The sequence below is a fragment of the Bufo bufo genome, chromosome 6 (genome assembly GCF_905171765.1).
Source record: "Bufo bufo chromosome 6, aBufBuf1.1, whole genome shotgun sequence".
NCBI classification, from domain to species: Eukaryota; Metazoa; Chordata; class Amphibia; order Anura; family Bufonidae; genus Bufo; species Bufo bufo.
The window spans coordinates 24020135-24028885 of record NC_053394.1 but is presented as its reverse complement, the minus strand read 5'-3'; positions in this window follow the sequence as shown (position 1 = coordinate 24028885).

Below are 8751 nucleotides of genomic sequence, written 5' to 3'. Positions count from 1 at the left end.
GTTAACTCTGAGGGAGATGAGTTTGACCTGGATGAGGGGCAGCCTGATCCGGTTTCCCGGCCGTCTACGTCTAAGTCGTCTGCGGCGACCGACGCACAGGCACCCCTTACGGATCCGTCAGGCTCCCCATTATTTGACCCGGACTCACTCCATCACCCCAGGTCATCCGAGTGGCTGCCGGCTCCTCATGTCACTAGCTATATTGAATCCATGGCCCGCAAGCCCCTTAGCAAGGAGGCTAGGAACAAGCTGCGGGCTGAATGCCCACGTCCAACTATACCAAACAGGGTATGTGAAACGCCCACAGTCGACCCTAAGGTCGTACAATTTCTGTCTAAGTCAGGGTTTAGTCCCCGTAGAGGCCTGGATTCAGCCCTTCGGGCATGCCAGGACAAATTATTGGACATTATGGGGCCACTCGCCAAAATCTTTGACTTGGCGGAATCTGCTAAGTCTGAAGGAAGGCTAGTAGACCCGGAGGAACTTAGAGGCTGGGTCCAACGGGCCATATGCCTGGCAGGCAACGCCAACACTTCTATTGCCATAGAACGTAGGAAGGCCATTTTAATCAAGATGGAACCTAAATTGGCCAACATGGCCCTTACTGAGTCGGGCAAAGACGCCCAGGGACTCCTTTTTGGTGATCCCTTTATAAAGGAGCTGGGAAAATTTGTGGGCACATTTACTGCCCTTGATAAGGCGCAAACATCTATGCGCAAGGTTTTCAGTAACCGGGTTTCCTCCAGGGCCGGCAGTTCAAGGGGCCGTCTGGCCGGCCGCTCCTCCTTCCAGTCCCGTGGCTCGGGACGAGGTCCCTCTTCGTCATCCTTCCGGTCCTTTGGTCAGGACCCCAGGCAACCGCCATCCTTCTTTCCAGCACGGGGTTCTTTTGGACGAGGCAGATCCTATCGGGGTCAACCGAACCTTCGACGCCCTTTCGGTAAGTCAACAGTTTCTTTCCCCTTTTTCGGAACGATGTATAGGGGGCAGACTCCGTTTCTTTTCCCATGTGTGGGCCACTGTCACTTCAGACCCATGGATTCTATCCACTATACTGGGGTTTCACATAGAGCTTGTGTCAAGCCCGTATCTTTTAAGGTCCCTTCCACACATTCAGACGTCCTTGTCGGCCCAACTCCTCATAGACGAGGAATTAAATCAGTTGCTCCTGAAAGGAGCCATAGAACCAGCCTCCCGGTCCCCTCAGGGAGTGATCAGCAATATCTTCCTCGTGGAGAAAAAAGGGGGTCAATTCCGACCAGTTATAAACCTGAAGGCCCTAAATTCTTTTGTGAGATACCGGCATTTCAAGATGGAGGGCATCCACCTCCTTCGGGATATGCTACTTCCGCAGGATTGGCTAGTGAAACTAGACCTAAAGGACGCATACCTGACTGTACCAATTGCTCCATCCTCAAGAGATCTGTTGCAGTTCCGTTGGCGGAACGCCCTGTGGCGGTTCACGTGCCTTCCCTTTGGCCTGTCATCCGCCCCATGGTGTTTCACGAAATTGCTTCGCCCGGTCATGGCCTGGCTCCGCAGCCGAGGTGTGAGGCTCATAGTATATCTGGACGATATCCTGATCATGGCCAAGGATTATTCCACCATCCTAAATCATCTTCATCTGGCGATGTCCCTTCTCACCAGTTTAGGGTTCATTATCAACCGGGAGAAATCCTGTTTGATCCCGTCCAGGACTTTGGAGTTCCTAGGTTTCCTGGTGGATTCAGAGGCTCTGTCTCTCAGTCTCCCCACAGTAAAGGTCAGTTCCATACGCAAGGAATTGCGTCGCACGTTGGCTCTGCCTCAGGTATCTCTTCGCCAATTGGCCAGAGTGATAGGTCTCCTGTCGTCCTCTATCCAGGCGATTTTCCCAGCCCCACTGCATTATCGGGCCTTGCAACGCCTGAAGATTGCTCATCTGCAGGCGGGAGCCACCTATGCGGACCTCATCATTCTAGACTCAGACACTCGGGACGAGCTAGTTTGGTGGATTGCCAATCTGTCCGCGTGGAACGGGAGGGCCATTTTTGGCCCTCGACCGGACCTGGTTGTGGAGTCAGACGCCAGTCTCCTGGGCTGGGGGGCCCATTGCGAGGGGATGTCCACCGGAGGCCCTTGGGCGTCCTCGGAATCATCCCTGCACATCAATGCCCTGGAGCTCCTTGCGGGATCCTTTGCGATCCGCAGTTTTGTCAACGGACGGGCCAGAGCGTGTGTACGCCTACGGATGGACAACGTCTCGGCAGTCCGGTATATCAACTCCATGGGTGGCACCCGTTCCAAGATGTTAACTCATCTGGCCAAGGAGTTTTGGGATTTTTGCCTCTCCAACAACGTCTCGGTAGTGGCGGAGTACTTACCGGGACTCCACAATACTCGGGCCGATTGGAGCTCTCGTTTCATGTCCGACTCCAGCGATTGGAGATTGGACGAGGAAATCTTCGCTTCTATGTTATCCCTCTGGGGTCCGTTTTATATCGACCTCTTCGCATCTCGTTGGAACGCCCAGCTCCCCAGGTACTTCAGTTGGAGGCCGGACCCATCTGCGGAGGCAGTAGATGCCTTCTTACAACGGTGGTCAGGGAACCTGATGTATGCTTTTCCTCCTTTCTCCCTGATTCCACGGGTCCTGGCCATGGTACGTTACCAAGAGGCGGAGTTGGTCTTAGTGATCCCTTTCTGGAACACTCAATCGTGGTTCCCTCAGCTCCTGGAGTTGTTGGTGGACTATCCTCTGTTGTTGCCCCACTCAGCGGCCCTATTGCAGGGGCCGTTGAATCAATCACACCCTCTTGTAGTTTCCGGCTCCCTGCGCCTACTGGCTTGCAGGATTTCGGGATCTCCGATCCACCCACGGATGTTTCAGAGACGGCTAGGTTCCTTTTGGAGAGCGCGTGGGCCCCCGGCACCAGACGAGCTTACAAGTCGGCATGGCAGTCTTGGTCTGGTTGGTGCCTGCTCAGGAATCTGGATCCCGTTACAACCTCGGTGAATAATATCATTTTGTTCCTTTCTTCTTTGTACAAGGATGGTAAGGCTTATCGTACCATTAATGTTTTTAGGTCGGCCATTTCGTCTGGCCATAGGGGGTTCGAAGGCTATCCAGCTGGGCGTCATCCCCTGGTTTGTCGTTTGCTCAGGGGCTCGCGCCTTGCACGGCCTCCCCGTCCTCGTTTTTCGAGTTCTTGGGACGTATCTGTAGTTTTATCTTTTCTGTCGTCTTGGCCGGTCAATTCGGAACTCTCTTTGCGTCAGCTTTCGGCCAAGTTAGTTACTTTATTTTGTCTGGTCTCCTGTAAGAGGGTTTCGGACGTTCGGGCGTTGGACTACGATGCTCGTTCGTTTACCCCGGAAGGTGTGACTTTTAATATCTCACGTCGCACTAAGACCAGTATTAAGTCTGTGGATTATCCGGCCTTTCGGGAATCCTCTATCCTGTGTCCGGTTGCATGTCTTAGGGAATACGAAGCGCGAACTTCGCATCTGCGATCTACTTCTCGTTCGCAGCTGTTCATCTCTTTCCGTCGGCCTCACCTTCCTGTCACTAGTGTCACTTTATCACGTTGGGTGAAATGGATTTTATCCCTATCTGGCATTGACACCTCCATTTTCACGGCGCATTCGGTTCGAGGTGCCGCGGCCACGTCCCTTACCCTATCGGGGGCAAAATTGGAGGATGTCATGAGGCTAGCAAACTGGTCTCGAGTTTCTACCTTCAGGGATTTCTACTTCAGACCGGGCCCGCATGTGTTTTCTTCCATTGTGAGTCGGCTTTAAACTAGCAATATGAAGCCTCCGTGTTTTGATATAAAATTGTAGGATTTTACTAATTTATGACGTAAAGTCATGATTTTATGAAAAACACGGAGGCGAGTATTGCCCCACCCTCTCTTTTATCCCTCCCGTTATTTATATTTTTGTATTATTTTATATATGCATAAAATTGATGATGTCCTTTGCATTACCTGTGACGGTATCAGTACAACTATTTGGAGTTTCATCTTGGCTCCTCGCTATTTATTTCTATTTTTCTTTCCAGGTTGATTACAGAGCCCAGCAGTCTGTGGTTGGTGTTCCCCAATGTTGTCACGTCCTACCAGGATTTCGTTTGGGGATTGTTCCGTTGTTGAGCATCGTTTGAATTCACGCCGGCTGTTTGGATTCCCGGCAGTTTCCAGTTTCGGTGTGCAGATCCGTCACCAAAGAAAGAGGAAGTGGAGATGTGGAGGAGGTCCCTTTATGGAGGACTAAGGGGGAGGGGCTTATGTTACCTCTGTAATGATGATTTTTTTCAGATTATCTTCTTTGCTGCTATTTTAAGTAAAGAAAGAGTTAAGCAATACTCGCCTCCGTGTTTTTCATAAAATCATGACTTTACGTCATAAATTAGTAAAATCCTACAATTATACTACAAAGATGCAGATTAAGCGCTCATGCACACGATCGTCCGCAATACACGGGCACCTGCCGTGTGCATTTGGGTCAGCGATCCGGGAGATGCGGAACGGAGGCACGTACAGTTAACCCACGGAAGCACTCCGTAGTGCTTTCGTGGGTTTACTGTACGTGCCTCCGTTCCGCATCTCCCGGATGGCGGAGCCATTCAAGTGAATGGGGCCGCGGACCGCAATTTGCAGTCCGCAGCACGGGCCACACACGTTCGTGGGCATGAGCCCTAAGCTTGCATAAGAGCAGATCACTCCTGTGCATGCGCCATTTATTACCTTAAAAATCACAGTAGGCTGAGCATGCATGTGTATGTTTAACGTCCAGCCTAACTCTAACAACTGCTATTGGGCCCCGGAGAGTGAGGGCCCTGCCCTGTAGAGAAAGGGACCTGGGACCAGGAGGAGGGGGATGCAGCTGCAGCTCATCACTCGCATGGGCTTATTCACACAATGTGATTTAATTAGAGGGGGCCTACCTCAGGAACAGCCTCCTCACGCTGTGGCAGGGAAGAAAACGAGCCTCCGCATACAGGTCGCCTAGTGAACGATCAGTCTAGACATGTCCCTGCGCAGTCGCTCTCTCTGCTGTACAGCGTCCTGCCCCTCTGTGTGGCACAGACTTGGTTTAGGCTCCTCTTCCTCCTTGCACCTCTGGGACCCACCACTAACTCACATTCACTATAACACATTGGAATGGTTGAAGTTCTTGCAGAGAGCTCCCCATAGTGGTGGCTGCTGGCAGCTAGAATCGTACACTTTGTCTATGTGGGAGATTTGGACTCTGTGGGAGGAAATTAGATCCCTGAGCATTATCAACACATCATTTGGGACCAATTTAGATTTTAGAAGGAAATGAAAGGTGACTTAATTTAAAAGGGTTTTCCGAGATTTTTTTTTTTTTCACTGGATAGGTCATCAGTATCTGATCGGTGGGAGTCCGACACTCGGGACCTCCACCGATCAGCTGTTTTAAGAAGGCAGCGGAACTCCCCAAGCACAGCGCCATACATAGTGGCCATGCTTGGTATTGCAGTTCAGCCCCGTAAACTTGAGCTGAGCTGCTCCTAGGCCACGTGAACGATGAAAGTGATGTCACTCGGCCTAGAAAAAAAACGGAAAGATGGCCGGAGCGCCGCTGCCTTCTCAAACAGCTGATCGTCGGGGGTCCCGGGTGTCGGATCATCACCGATCAGTAATAAAATCTAGTAAAACCCCTATAAAGTAGGTTCTGCCGTCTTGTGCTTGAGTGAGATCCCTTACAGAAACACGACCGGGGTCTGGATTATACGTTCTGCAGAGCGAGGGCAGTTTGCGGCGTTTCTGTTTCACAGCTGGTCGGCCATCTGCCTCTAGGATCCCATTAAGAGACGAGCGTCACCGAGGCCCTGCTTATCCTCCAGTGTGATATTATAGTGCAGTGAGGTCTCAAGGGATTTACTAATGCGACAAATACAGGATGGAAGTAAAAGATTTACACTACGTGGACACACAGCGCTCTGGGATGACGGTTGCGTCCATTATGTCTGGGCTGTTTCTTAAAGGGACACCACTGGTTCTTTTTAGATCAGAATCTATCCCACTGCCTGGACGAGTGGACAAAATGATATCCGTCAAATAGGCACCCAGATTTCTATTCAGAGGACCCCCCCCAGTAAAACACTAAAAATGTCATGTGACCTCCCAGAGCTGCTGAACGGCTGAGAGGACTCGGGAGGGGTACAGGTGAGAAACTGTTTTGCAGCAATCTTACATTTTTGCTAATGGATATTGTGCCCCATAATGCAATGCTATTACGTGCATGATTCCACCTATTTGATGTAGCAGAGCTGAGTTTGTTATTTGATGTCATAGTTGGTGTGACTGCAAAAAGGATCTGTCCTGTCACAGAGACGAATCACATTGATGGATTTCCAGAAAAGAAGTGGCGCCTTTCTAGGCAGAACCGGCTCCAGGTACGGCCTATTCCACTTTCAGCTGAAAGCTTTCCGCTATGACCCCCTGCCTACAGGTCCAGCGGGCTCTGGTGCTGACCTCAGCCATGAACCAAGAGGTGGCTCTGGTTCCTGGGGTCTCCTGGTGCCCGCAGAGCCCATATCCTCTCATCTGCTGGTACCAGTGCCTCAGAAATCTTTGTACACAAGTAAAGGGAATCTTGGGCTGAGATGTTATACTGCCGAAAGCAACAGCGATCTGAGCTCATGGAGTCCGCCGAGACCGAAGGATCCATTAGGAGTGGAGTTCGCCTTTAATAACGTTGCACAAATAGCTTTAAATCCTATTCAGCTCTGCTACATCTAAATAAAGCGTTAGATTTTTATATTTTAGTTCAAATTACTTGTATAAAAATTCTTGTACTAATTTCCAGGGTCGGATTAATAGTAGAAAAGTGAGAGCTGTGAAAAAATATATATCTGTACACCTCAGCAAAGGGTGTGCTGATAAATAGTCTACAGCAAAGAATATCACACTGATGTATGTCAGTCACCAAGTAATCACCTACCTACAGTAACCCTCAGAGAAAGTGTACATACATTACTTTTCCTGTACTGATCCTGAGTTACATCCTGTATTATACTCCAGAGCTGCACTCACTATTCTGCTGGTGGAGTCACTGTGTACATACATTACATTACTTTTCCTGTACTGATCCTGAGTTACATCCTGTATTATACTCCAGAGCTGCACTCACTATTCTGCTGGTGCAGTCACTGTGTACATACATTACTTATCCTGTACTGATCCTGAGTTACATCCTGTATTATACTCCAGAGCTGCACTCACTATTCTGCTGGTGCAGTCACTGTGTACATACATTACTTATCCTGTACTGATCCTGAGTTACATCCTGTATTATACTCCAGAGCTGCACTCACTATTCTGCTGGTGGAGTTACTGTGTACATACATTACTTATCCTGTACTGATCCTGAGTTACATCCTGTATTATACTCCAGAGCTGCACTCACTATTCTGCTGGTGCAGTCACTGTGTACATGCATTACTTACCCTGTACTGATCCTGAGTTACATCCTGTATTATACTCCAGAGCTGCACTCACTATTCTGCTGGTGCAGTCACTGTGTACATACATTACTTACCCTGTACTGATCCTGAGTTACATCCTGTATTATACTCCAGAGCTGCACTCACTATTCTGCTGGTGCAGTCACTGTGTGCATACATTACATTACTTATCCTGTACTGATCCTGAGTTACATCCTGTATTATACGCCAGAGCTGCACTCACTGTGTACATACATTACTTATCCTGTACTGATCCTGATCTACATCCTGTATTATACTCCAGAGCTGTACTCACTATTCTGCTGGTGCAGTCACTGTGTACATACATTACATTACTTATCCTGTACTGATCCCGAGTTACATCCTGTATTATACGCCAGAGCTGCACTCACTGTGTACATACATTACTTTTCCTGTACTAATCCTGAGTTACATTCTGTATTATACTCCAGAGCTGTACTCACTATTCTGCTGGTGCAGTCACTGTGTACATACATTACATTACTTATCCTGTACTGATCCTGAGTTTTACAGCAAGACACGGAGGCTCCTATTGCTATCTCTTCCTTTACTGTCCACCAATAGCAGCAAAGAAATTTACATAAAGAACAATGTAACCATGGTAACCACCGTCCCACCCCAGACAGCCCCTATAACAGGCCGCTTCTCCTCTGGGTCTTCCTCTTTCTTTGCTGCTGCCACCAGATAAGTGCTGCAATTTTGGTTCTCTCATTGTTGTAGTCCCTCACTGATTTTATAGTTATCCACATGTCTTAGGGCATCATTGTTTATTGTCTTTTGTCTATATATGCTTCTATATGGTTCCATTTATTTCTGGACGGGGGGGATGATTCCTGTCTGACTCCCCCTCTCTTTTCACCTGTTTTGGGGGGGTACCCTGCCCCCTCTATTATCTTCTGGTGCCTTATTTCCCCATATCATTTTGGTGACTTATAACCGCACCTCCGCTTATTCCCCTTTTCTGTTACATTCTGTTGTTTTCTCCTCTCCCCCCTTTACCTGCGGACGGCGTCCCCTTCTGTTAGCTTCCTGGGCGGCCGGCGCATCTTCTATTGCGGCCGGCGCTTCTTCTCCGGCTCGGTCGGGGGTCCGCGAGATCCCAGCGGCCATTTTGGATCTGTATTCTCGCCGCCTATCGCGGGATTTCGGCGGCCATCTTCATTCCCTCATAGCTGCGCTCCGGATCGGCCGCCGAATTTCCTGCTCCTGCCACTTCGCTTTTGGGGTGATTAACCCCTACCGTACCACTTCTGTTT